Source organism: Protopterus annectens, chromosome 5.part0 (genome assembly GCF_019279795.1).
Source record: "Protopterus annectens isolate FY-2018-M chromosome 5.part0, PAN1.0, whole genome shotgun sequence".
In the NCBI taxonomy this organism is placed as follows: domain Eukaryota; kingdom Metazoa; phylum Chordata; order Ceratodontiformes; family Protopteridae; genus Protopterus; species Protopterus annectens.
The window spans coordinates 1,325,084,134-1,325,096,596 of record NC_056735.1 but is presented as its reverse complement, the minus strand read 5'-3'; positions in this window follow the sequence as shown (position 1 = coordinate 1,325,096,596).

Sequence of the window (12,463 nt, the reverse complement as noted above, 5' to 3'; positions counted from 1 at the left end):
TGGGGCCAACACAGACAAATGATTGGTGCCAAAGCCACATGGTCTACAAATAAATACAAAAATATGTCATTCATTTTGCCTTCTGCAAAGTGGAACTCCCTGCTAAATACAGCATTGACAACACCCCCCTTGCTCAAATCCAATGGTGCAAGACCTGAGAAACTAGGTAGATAGCAATCTGAACTTCAATCACCAAGTTTCCACAGTGGTATGGAAAGGCTACTTCATACACCTCATACGTCAGGCTATCATATCCAGATTTGAGGATGTTATAACAGCAGTGTACTTGACCATCATTAGAACACTACTACAGTACAATGCTCCCTTCTGCATGTACCTCACCAGACACCTGCAGCAGCTAGAGAGACCACGGGGGTTTCTCACCAAGAAAATACAGGGCCTACAAACCATGCCATGACCTTATGTGGATAGACTGAAAGCCCTGCCACTGTAATATGTATCTTATAGGATGAGGTGACTTGTGCGTGGCCTATAGGCCAGTTTCTGACCCTACCCTGTTGGAAATGCACATCCACAAATCAGCTATTGCTGATGACATCAGCAGAGGCTGATGAGAGGAAGATGTTAATAGCAGTGTCCCACATGCTGGTGTAAAACACACTCCTAATGTCAAGCAAGTGCACACACATTCACACACACATACACACACACAAACCACTTGTATTGGATGTGTAGATATGTGCAACTGTCAAAATATTGCCAATTCGTGGTATTGGAGTGGTAACTACAGGAACACTTATGCTCTTCTGACGAAGCAGACACACACACACACACACACACACACACACACACACACACACACACACACACACACACCTCACAGCTGACTGCAGTGAGATTAGAACCCCAACCTAAGTACACAGGCTAGAGAATTTAGTATTTTATGCAAGCACCACAGCACAAGTCTGACTTTTAAAAGGTGCAGGACAACTTATAGAGGATGACATCAGCAGTGGATGTTAGGGTGCCTGCATAAAATGGATAGCTAACCATGTCCAACTGTCAAGATATTAAAGTTCTGCATGTTACCAGATTGATGAGTGTGCAATGTGTATTATTTGGTGGTTTGTTTCTGAAGTACATGTATACTTTAAGAGCAAACTATATGCAAACAGGTGTTCACATTACTACAAGTATTGGAAATCTGAATGTGTATTGTTATTATAAAGATATGCATATTATATAAGACAACATTTGTTATTTATTTCTGTAGTGTAGGTGATATATTTGTGAACAACTACTGAGAGACCAAGGTCACAGTGCACTGGGGGAGGTAACTGATAGCTACATTGTAAATATGTGTTATTTTCCTAGATAGTGCTTAATTTTGTTCATGTTTCCTCAGGTAGTTTCATGGCATGAAGACTAAATGGACAGTAAACAAAAGTAATACATGCTGTTGTTCCCTTTGCATACTGCTATGCAGTGGGTTTGTCCAATGGATGCAAAGTGTTTGTAGATGTGAGATACACATTTCTACTGCTTCCTCTGTTTGTGCATAGTTAAGCAGTGTGCAAACATGAGCCTTATTGCTAACATTATAAGAGTTCTCAGCACTGAGTGTATGAAATGCACCTACTGTTTAGCTGACTCTGTGGTGGCAGGTGTAAATACATGGAACATTTATTTTGCAGCCCTGATGATATAGGGTTTGAATCCAGGTGTATGTAGTAGTTTTCAATAAGTAGTGATAATGCAATGAAATAATTATTTATACTACATTTACTGTGTGTTATTGTGTGTTACCTTAGCACAGTATGTTTAAGTGGCATTGTGCAAAGGTAACTGCACTAAGGGAGAGCTTTTCATCATTGCTTTACATTGGTGCATGCAACCAAACTCTGCACAAACAGAGAGGCCAAAAAAGTGAAGAGCTACATTGCTTTTTTTTATTTATATGTGTTGTGTGTGATTCTATTTTTGATCAGATTATAGATTTTAAAATGGGATAAATAGGAACGTGGTGAAATGCAGGACAAGCAGGGGGAGGAACAAAGGGAAAGCAATATAGGAATGTGCAGGAGGGAAGTAGGAAACAACCATAGGTATCTATTTCTCCAACAGTGTAAAATGAAAATATGTACAGAATATTAGCTGAATTTGAACAGTCACCTCCACAAAGAGGGGTGACAACAACTCAGTCATGTTGTATAACCAATTGGAAGAAATCAAGTGTGTCAAGAAAGCACTTGTGTGAAGTGGAGAGCTGTGTATGTGACAATATATATATATATTTTTGTGTGGGACAGGTTCTCATTTTTCTTTTTTACTTCAGTAAGAGGGGAAAGATGGGTAACGGACACTGGGGTGAGGAAGCAGATACAAACAAACAAGACAAACAAGTCAAGACATAGTGACAGTGAGGGACACAAAAGATTTGGGGATGCCATGGATTGGGGTGAGGGGTGGACAACACAAGCCCATGCCCTTCAAACATGGGAAAAGCGAGACTCTAGTTCTCAACCACAGGACTATCATCACCATCCCCTTACTCTGCTGGCTGCTGAAGTGCTTGACATCTCCTCATCCTACAAATCATGACAGAGAGCAGCCTCTCCATCCAGTGTAGGCATGCACCAATAGTGTTCTACATAACCCTACACACCAACATAGTATCCCCTAGCAGGTGATAAAATCCCCACCTCCACCAGTAGTCCTGGAGGGTACCACAGCATCAGCTGCCTGGGTAGTGCTACCGGAGGACACAGGTAGTGCAGGGGCAATAGAGGCAGTACTGCCAGGTTGGGTTCCACATGTGCTGGGCATCAGTACCAAAGCCGGTGGAGGAGGGGAAGACTGAGCCACTGGGGTTGGCCTACCTCCCCGTGCTCTAAAGCCTTTAGTGATTTGTTAGAGTGGATGACATGGAAACATTTTGATGACACATAAAAGAAAATAAATAAGGGTTGGAGTGAGAGGAAAAAATAGATAAAATCAGTGCCATCATATGTGACATACAATGCATTATCACAATGATACAAATGTTGTATCTGATGTTTTATATATATGTATACTTTCTAACAACTACAAACTATAATTACAGATTGTTCAAAGTAATCCTTGCAATGTGCAGATATTGCACACATGCTTGTTCCAATTATACAGATTAAAGTTAACAGCAGGGCATGTATGTCACTTGTGTAGAATTTAATTTATGTAGTATTATTAAAGGATTGCACTGTTATATACTTGTCACTTGTGGTATTTAAACCCCAAATCTCTGACTGCCATCTTATACTTGACTCCTAAAATTGATTTGTGCTACAGATAGATGTATTCATACTTGCTTTTACAGTCAGGATATGCATGCTTACTTTGCTACTATTGTATAGAAAATAATTTTTCTTTTTTAAATTAAAAGCTAAAATAATACTTCTCTTGTGCTGCATACATACCACTTGCTTCCCTCAGTCTCTCTCTTGATGCTCAGCATGACCCTGCCTATTCACACTGATTTCTGCATTAGCTGTGAGAATTAACGAAGCAAAAAGCATTATGCATACCAGTCTTGCCTATATTTAGCTTTCTATCTATTATAGATTGCCTTTATTAGCATACTTACACAACTTTAGGGCATTGCTAGTTCTGAACTCATCCATCCACTGGTTGAGTGTATCCCTCTTTCACATTTTTAGGTCATTAAAGTGGTGGCTACACTGTTCTTCAGTGTGTGGAATGCTTGTTATACTGGAGACAGCCTTGGCCAGACTATTCCAAACCTCAGACTTATACTGGGAGCTTGTGTAGTCCCCCTGCAAAAGCCTTTGGCTGTGGTGCTTTACCAGGAGTCCAGTAAAGATTCTGGACTCTGGAATACCCCACCTCTGTACCCTAAATTGGGCAACTTCCCCTCTAACACCAGACATGCCTAACTAGAAAACACTGCAATAGCAAGTAAAGATTTCCCATCCAATGCATGTTATCACATTTACTGATAGGGCTCAAACTCAAGAAATGATGCCAGCCACATTTCCATGATGTCAAATGGAGAGCAACAGTGCCAAACAGAGAGGAAAATAGTTTTGGAAATTGGAAGGTTAATCTGAAACTTGAAATTAGTTTGAGGGGTGTGCACTGCTGTAATAGTTAGGTGATTTAACTTTCAGACATCAGATATTAGACTTGTGGAGGGAGAGACACTCGATCAGGGTAGTATGGATACTGTGGTTTTAGTGTGTGTGTTGACTATGGATATAGCCTAAGTGTGCATGAACTGCCATGCAGGAGGGTTGTTAGGGGGGCTCAGAGAAGGCCTGCTGTCTATCCTCCACCTGATCCAGGTACATCTTTCCATGCCACTTGACGTACATTTAGGGCCATCAGGGAGATACAGGCACATTCTAATAGGGCCAATGAAGAAATGCTTAGGATAGTAGATGTGAGATAGATTGATATGCATGACTGCCTCCACTGTGTTGCCAATTCAATTGACTGGATGAATGACACATTGGACTGGGCGGTGTCTGTGATGGAACATCTGCTTTGAGGGGGACAGCATCCACGTGGGTGTAGGTCAGCCACATTATCTGATGTTAACTGATGTGGCCATGCCCAATCATGCTCCCTTAGTGGCAGTACTTCCACTGCTCCATCAGTGGTTGAGGTGTCCACACCCAGATGTAGCAGGCCATGTGGTCAGGATCCTGGGAAACTCATGAGAAGAGCTTGCCCAGCAGACTTCAGTCACATTCAGGTAGTAGCAGTGCATCTGACCATGGGCATGGATCTGCCAGTGCAACTTCTGGCAGAGCCAGTTCTCATAGTTGGGTGTAACAACAATGAACTGCCACCTCTACCATGCACAGCTCACACCTGTCCAACATACCAAGACATAGAGCTAGCAAAGAGCTTGGCTGTGTTCGTACAGACTCTCCCACACTAGTTTCACCTGAAAGGCCCATACAGACACACACACACCCACATACACACACACACACACACACACACACACACACACACACACACACACACACACACACACACACACACACATATATATATATATATATATATATATATATATATATACACATACACACACACACAAAGGACTGAAAATTGCAGAACAATGATCTTCTTCACACACAGCAGTTACATGGTTCAACCATGAGGCTTAAAGCTCACTCTGTCCCACTGGCCGTTTATTACTTTATCCAAATATTTGGCTTTTTCTCCTTCTTACTCACACACACTGACTTACCTTTTGTGTCCGTCTACCCCCCCCTCAAAACACACACACACACATACAGCACCCTATGCAAGTGATAATAACTGTGCCATATCCTTCATTGCTATCTTTTGGATTCAGGGTGCCCACGCCCAGACATCTGATGCTCAGGGAGCATAGCTGACTTAGTTCTTAGTATATCTATGTTTGTGATGTTGTTTATTAAATTGTACTGCTTTCTTATTCTTTTTTGTAATGTGTACATGCCTCCCCCACTCTTAACAAAGCTGGACCAAGCCATAAATAAAAGTGACAAAGGCTGAACAATAGGAAGACTTCTTACATACTTTGATCTTAAAGTTTGACAGTTGATAGTATCAAAACAGTTTTTACATCAGTATTTTTAAGAATATTCTGAGGGGTATGAAGTCTGAAACCGAAATATGCATCATTCATTTCTAACTTCTCTCTTTAATGATTTGCCACTACAAAAGTATGAGGCCAAATTGAGGACATTCAGTGATTGTCAGTACTTTTGAGAGATATGAATGTGTGAATCTTTGATGCCTGAGGCCTATGACTTGATAGAGGGCATGTGTATTCACATAAGTCTCTGCTGTCACATGTTGAATCATTGCCGTACAATTCACCCACCTTTTACTTACTTAGTTTACCAAGTAACAGCATGCAAGGATATGCCATTCATTTGCATTATTACACATTTTTTGTTCTACTCCAGGTTCAACACTTACCTTGTAAATCCAGCAGTTGCTACAGTTTTAGTTCAGGGCTGAGTCTTTCTGATGCTAGCAGTACACAGCCATTACATGCATAAGTAATGGTTGTGAGTGTTGCCTGCCATCAATGTTACTATATGCATGTGAGTAGGATGAAGGTTTTAGCCTCTTAGCTGGTGAGTGAGTGTGCTGTGCATCACCTCTTAGCTAATGCAAGGGCATATTGAGCATGCCTACGTCTGCCTACACCCACAGCAGTTGCTGGTTCCCCCTCTGACTCCTCACCTGCATGTGGCTGTGGTGACCTTGCCAGTGGTAATGGGATGTGTGCTCCTTCCCCTTGTTGATCCTACTGAAGCTGTTTTCTCAGGCTGATGTTGTGAAGTAAGGGACATACAGTGAAGATTTCAGTACATGTACATCAGTTGTACTTCGGGGCTCCTCCAGATGTATCCAAGCACTGGAACCATGACTTCAGTAGCCCAGACACTGGTTTGAGAGAGTGCCTCATTATGGTGTTCTTCAGTGGGTGTGTGCATTTCTGATGGGCATCATCAGCCACAGTTCCAGTGCATAAGTTGCATCCCCCAGTAAATGACCCTGCTGGATATCACCACTTGTGAACATCTGATACAGGTGGGAGTTGTGCCAGATATGTAAGTCATGGTAACTGCCTGGGTTGCCAGCACACACATTCAAGATTATTCCCTTAGCATTACACATGACTTGGCAGTTAATGGAGTGGAAGCCCTTTTTATTTACATAGACCCTTTCCCTGTTCCCCTGGGTGGTGCTTTGATTTCTATATGGATACAGTCTATGGCACCCAGTACTTCAGGGTAGTGTGCTACAGAATAGAACCCCTGCATATTTATGGCCCTGTCCTCAGGAGCACGGGGAAAATATATGTGGTCCCTGGCATATTGGAGCATAGCACTCAGGAACTGATGGAGGACCCCAGATGCTGATGCCTTTGACACCCCCACCATGCCCCCTGTTTGTCTCTGAAAGGTTCCTGTAGCTAAAATTCTAAGTACTACACCTACCTTTGTCCCCACCAGTATTGGTTCCCCTTTGTTTGCCCTGGGCCTGAGTTGAGGATGACAGAGGTTGCAGAGTTCCTGTAGTGCCTTCTACAATTTCCACCTCATGCAGATTGTGATAAGTTAAACAGGGGTCTGAAAACTGTTCTCTTTCTTGGCCATGGTCTATTAGCAGTAGAAGCAGCAGCACCATAGACTTCAGTCTGTAGCACATACACATGAATTAAAGCAACAATAGCCCCTAACATTCTTTTTCTGTAGCCTAGTTTCCATGGCTGTATCCTAATAGGTTTTAGAATTCGCAGGGAAAACCAGTACCTACCCGGTTGATTTGTAGCTTGTTGAACAGCTCCTCCAGCTTGGATTGATTGATTAGCATACAGTTCAGCTGCTTATGCTGTAATTAGCATGCTGTAACATTTACTGTGTTTGCGCATCTCTACACACCATGTAGAGCCACTTATGGAATACAAAACAGTGTGCTACTATATGTGTGCCACGCCACAATGGACACAGTCTTAGTGGACTGTGTAGGGTTTATTGAATCTACACCTTAGGCAGTAAAATGAGAGTGATAGCTAGACATAGCTCAAAAAAAGTTGGATTTAGTGCAGTTACATATTTGGCCATTCACTGACTGAAAGACATAAATATTTTAGAGATCATCATAAAATATCAGGACATTTATATGATGACTGTTGCTAATTTCTTGAAAACCATACATTTACCACTTGTATGTCTTTTTTCTGAGCACTACTCCAACTTTGCAATATGTGTATAGTTTACCTATCATGCCTTACCACCCAGTTTATGCCTGAAAACATCCTTAGATATGCCAACTTATCTAGTTACCAAATAATTAAATAAGTAATTAGACACAATCAACATTTTACTTTATCTAATACCTGTACCTGTTACTCAAAGCTGTAAAACCTTAGCAGAGTGCCTATATGATTACCAACCCCCTGCAGATAAATAAGTAGCTTGTTTCCATTGCTTTCTTCCTGGTTAAGGTAATATAGCACTATATATAGCATCCCAGTGCCTTCCATGGCAAACAGCCTCCAATGCTACAAAAATGATAAGAAGTAAAGTGATAAATAACACATTAAAAGCCATGAACTCTAAGGGAACTTAAAGATTACCTTCTTCTAAATGTCCTTATTAAAAGAATGATGAAATGAAGTGACTGACATATGAAAGAAATATAAATAGCACTGAACCTACTCATTAAGGGTATCAAGTCTGCAGTGTAATTGAGTCTACAAATAATACACTATTTTCTCACAGGCTTACAAGGAAATGAAATAAAAGCCTTAAGTGTAATAAAACACCCATCATTGTATAATATAATTGTAATATACCAGTGTGGGAGAATAATTATATTTGCATAATTTCTTAAATCATTGTTTTCAACAAATAAATGTTTGGATATCCTTTAACCATTAATACTATAAAATTGCCATTCTATATATTAGCTCATTACAGCCAGTTTTGTACAGTATTAGAAATAATTAAACTGAGTGATTTTGCACATATGCAGTTGACAGTGTGATTGCAATGTCTTATAAGCAAGTATTACTGCTGCTTCTGCAAGAAAGAACAAAGAAGACAAGGTATTACATCATTACATAATGCATTAATTAATTAATTAATTAATTAATTAATTAATTAATTAATAATTACATCATTAAATAGAATAAGTGGAGAATGATTAGATGCCCAGTAATCACAAAACATAACTACCTTTTATGGAGATCTGTAAAAATGATGCACTCATGATGTGCTTTGATGATATCACATTGGAAGTCTTGTAAAAACATAAACAGCGGCAAGCATGTGTCTTTTTAACACACCAAAATAATAATTTCAACTTGCATTTCAGTTTTTACATGCTTATTACTAATCTGAAAAAAAAAACAAAGTATTGAAAATAACTCATTTTGCTCAGATCTGTTCTTACAACAAGCAGAAAAGCATTTCAAGCCAGCATAAATCCTGCAGTCAAACTATAACTGCTATATTAATTAACTGCTCCTAAGATTCTTTCGCCATCAGGGTGTCACAGTGGTTAGCACTGCTTCCACAAAGCCCTTATTTTACTAATTTGTTTCCATGCTAAAGTATCTTTTCTTCTGGATCCAGATGCCTTTTGTATAAAAGCTTGGGTCCTCCTTAGCTGCAAAAGTTTCTTCCCACATAGTAAAGATGGTTCTAAAATGATTTATCAAGTTAAATCCAGATGAAGCTACAACCAGATGAACACAACTTGTGGTTTTGTCTCAATGTAAAACAAACAAAAAAGCATTTATTATGCACCCCTCAAGAAGAGAACTTTACCCAAACACCCCTTTAAACACACACACACACACACACACACACACACACACACACACTCACATATATATATATATATATATATATATATATATATATATATATATATATATAGGATCAAAATTGCAGAACATCGAACCTCTGATCATCAAGGACCAGAGGATGGAAGTTCTGCAATATTGAACCCTGTGAATGGAGATTGCCGTACAGTGCAGAATGAGAACATTACCATTCTGTTCACTGTAATGTGATCTCAGAGTTGGTATATTAAGTAGCAGGGGGTGTGTGGGATGCAGGGGGGGGGGCTTGCCCCCTGCAAAAATGTGGAGTAAGAAGTTTCCATTTTTTATTATTTTTTTGAGGGGGGGGGTTCAATATTGCAGAACTTTGATCCTCTGGTCCTCAATGATCAGAAGATCATTGTTCTGCAATTTTCAGTCCTTTGAATGGGACCCATATATAAATAAATATATATATATATATATATATATATATATATATATATATATATATATATATATATATGTGTGTGTGTGTGTGTGTGTGTGTGTGTGTGTGTGTGTATGTATTTGTGTGCGTGTGTGTGTGTTTTATGGGTATATGTACAATAACCAAAATGCAAAGCACAGAAACACAGATTATAGTCAAAATGTGATCAAAACACAAAATACAAAACCGTAATGTGCATGATCCGATACATTCACACTGAGCACACTACTGAAAAAAACAACATTTTTTTTTAGAGGGATAATCCCTCGTATACCCCTCATTTACCATTACTGATAGGTTCATAGGTGTTTACCAGGCTAATGACCACAAGGGCCTTTTTAAGCCTAACCATGCATCCCAAATCTCTGACAAGTTATGACACCCTTGATAAGTGTAAGCATGGGCCTGGGAGATGAACCATTTACAGGTTTGATATATATATATATATATATATATATATATATATATATATATATATATATATAGATATCAATATATATAGTTATTTATATACTATGAATAAATCCATTGAAATTTTATTCAGTGGCTTTAATGCACCCACTAAAGTCTTCAGGCTATTACTGTAATAAGGCATGATGAAATACACTATAAGTAAGCAACTCTGCCTTCTAGGGTGTTTTTTCTGTGTACAAAATGCATGCATAGGGGTATTTGAGGCCCAATGCTTCAGGCAATATATAAACAATAGAACACACCATGGATGGGCATTTTTGCACTTAGAGAATGGACTGTTAATTTGTTTTCTAATTGTTTTTGTTTTTTTTATTTATTATATGTACTATTTAGTATATTTTATATTAAATAGTTCCCCCACCTAATGTTTCAAACTTGCTGTAGTATATGTACTGTCATAATATTAGAGCTTACCTCTAATATTATGCCAGTATCTCAGTGTCTGTGGACACTGAAATGTAAAATAGATCATTTCAGTGTCCGTGGACACTGAAATAAAAATGGCCAGAGAAAAGCAATACAGGGGGTGTGTCACAGCTTCTGTGACACACCCCTATACTGATAAAGCATCATACGGCACTTCTGCAACCTGCAGAAGCAGGAAATGTGTGCAAATGCACACATACAAACCTCTCAACCATATAGATTTTTGCAGAATGTCCAGAGTTCTGCCTCATGTTTTTGGTCCCCTTTTCAAAAAATTATATTTTTCTGACAAATTAGTGGAAAATCATTAAAGACTGAAGATGGAAAATAATGAGAGACATTTGAGTTTCAGACATACCATACAGAAAAATCATGCCAATGCAAAGCCTGTTATTCTATCAACTTTCAAAGTTGGCAAGAGCAATATTTAAAAAGTGTCCCTATTTTGGGCCTTTGTCCCACTTTTATTCATGGCTATGTCTAGATTTCTTGTTCTAAGAGGTTGAGAGGTATGCACACATAACTGGGGATAGATCCACCAAGTGTAAATAAGCACAAGCACAGCCCCCAAAAATAAGAAAGTCCATAGAGAACATATCATGCATCAGCATGAAACATGCACAGAATTCTGAAAGCACAATCATTGCCATTATATCACAAATACAGTCCCAAGTAGTTGTCAGAATGCCACAATGCACACCCATAGAACCTAAATAAATAATAATAATATATCCTTGTTTTTAATGCCCTAAGGAATGTTTAAGTGTAGCTAAGTGGGTGTGTACATTACAGCTTAAACATCCCATAGGGGCTAAATGAAAATAGGTGAAATTTCCAAGCCAAGATAGGGTACTGGTTAGAGTTGCAGCTGTACATGTAGGTGTTCATGATTCAAGTCCCAAGGCAGGCAGCTTATTTTCTCATGTGAAAGTAGTGTTAAAATTATTTTAGTAAACTTAAATTATGTAGCAACTATTTTTTGTCAACCAGGGTAGTGTAGCAGTTCCAGAAGTGAGATGCCAGTGTAGAAAAGATGTGAAACCGCCATATAAGCACACGTGCCCCATACAGTATAGTCACATAAGACTATAATGCAATGAAAGTACATAAGGGGATGTCATGGGAGGTAAACATAAAATTATAATGTATATGTAAATATTTATTTTATATTATACAATGAATGGCCGTTAACATACAAAAATGAGTACGCTAATTGACCAGCCCAAATAGAGTGCCTGTTGTAAATCCGAGAGTATACTAATGGAAAAAGGTTGGGTTGCCTGGACTTTTTCCATTTGTATATCTCCTGGGTTTATTTTTGTCTGCAGAGATAGCAATGGAGAAATGAAGATCTCTGTTGCTTTCTTTAACATATCTCACAAAGTCTTATGAGTTGAAGAACTTGTATGACACAGCAAGATACCATAAAAAAATGCAATGGAGATCTTCCTTTCAACAGAGAAAGGAGGATCTCTGTTGCTTTTTTAATATATCTTATATTGTTATATAAGTTCTTCAACTCATATAACATACTGATATAGGTTAAAAAAAGCAAAGGAGATCTCTCGATCTCCGTTGCTACCTCTGCATAGCACTGATATACTGCATAAGTGTGGGAACACCTCCCCTCTGCATGCATACTATATCAAAAATGCCCCAGGATACCAAAATACTGCGGAAGGGCAGCACGGAGGCATGATACACTGACATTATATAAGAAAGGTAAGTACTGTTTTTCTTAAATAATGTTGCTGGATTTACCCATGGCT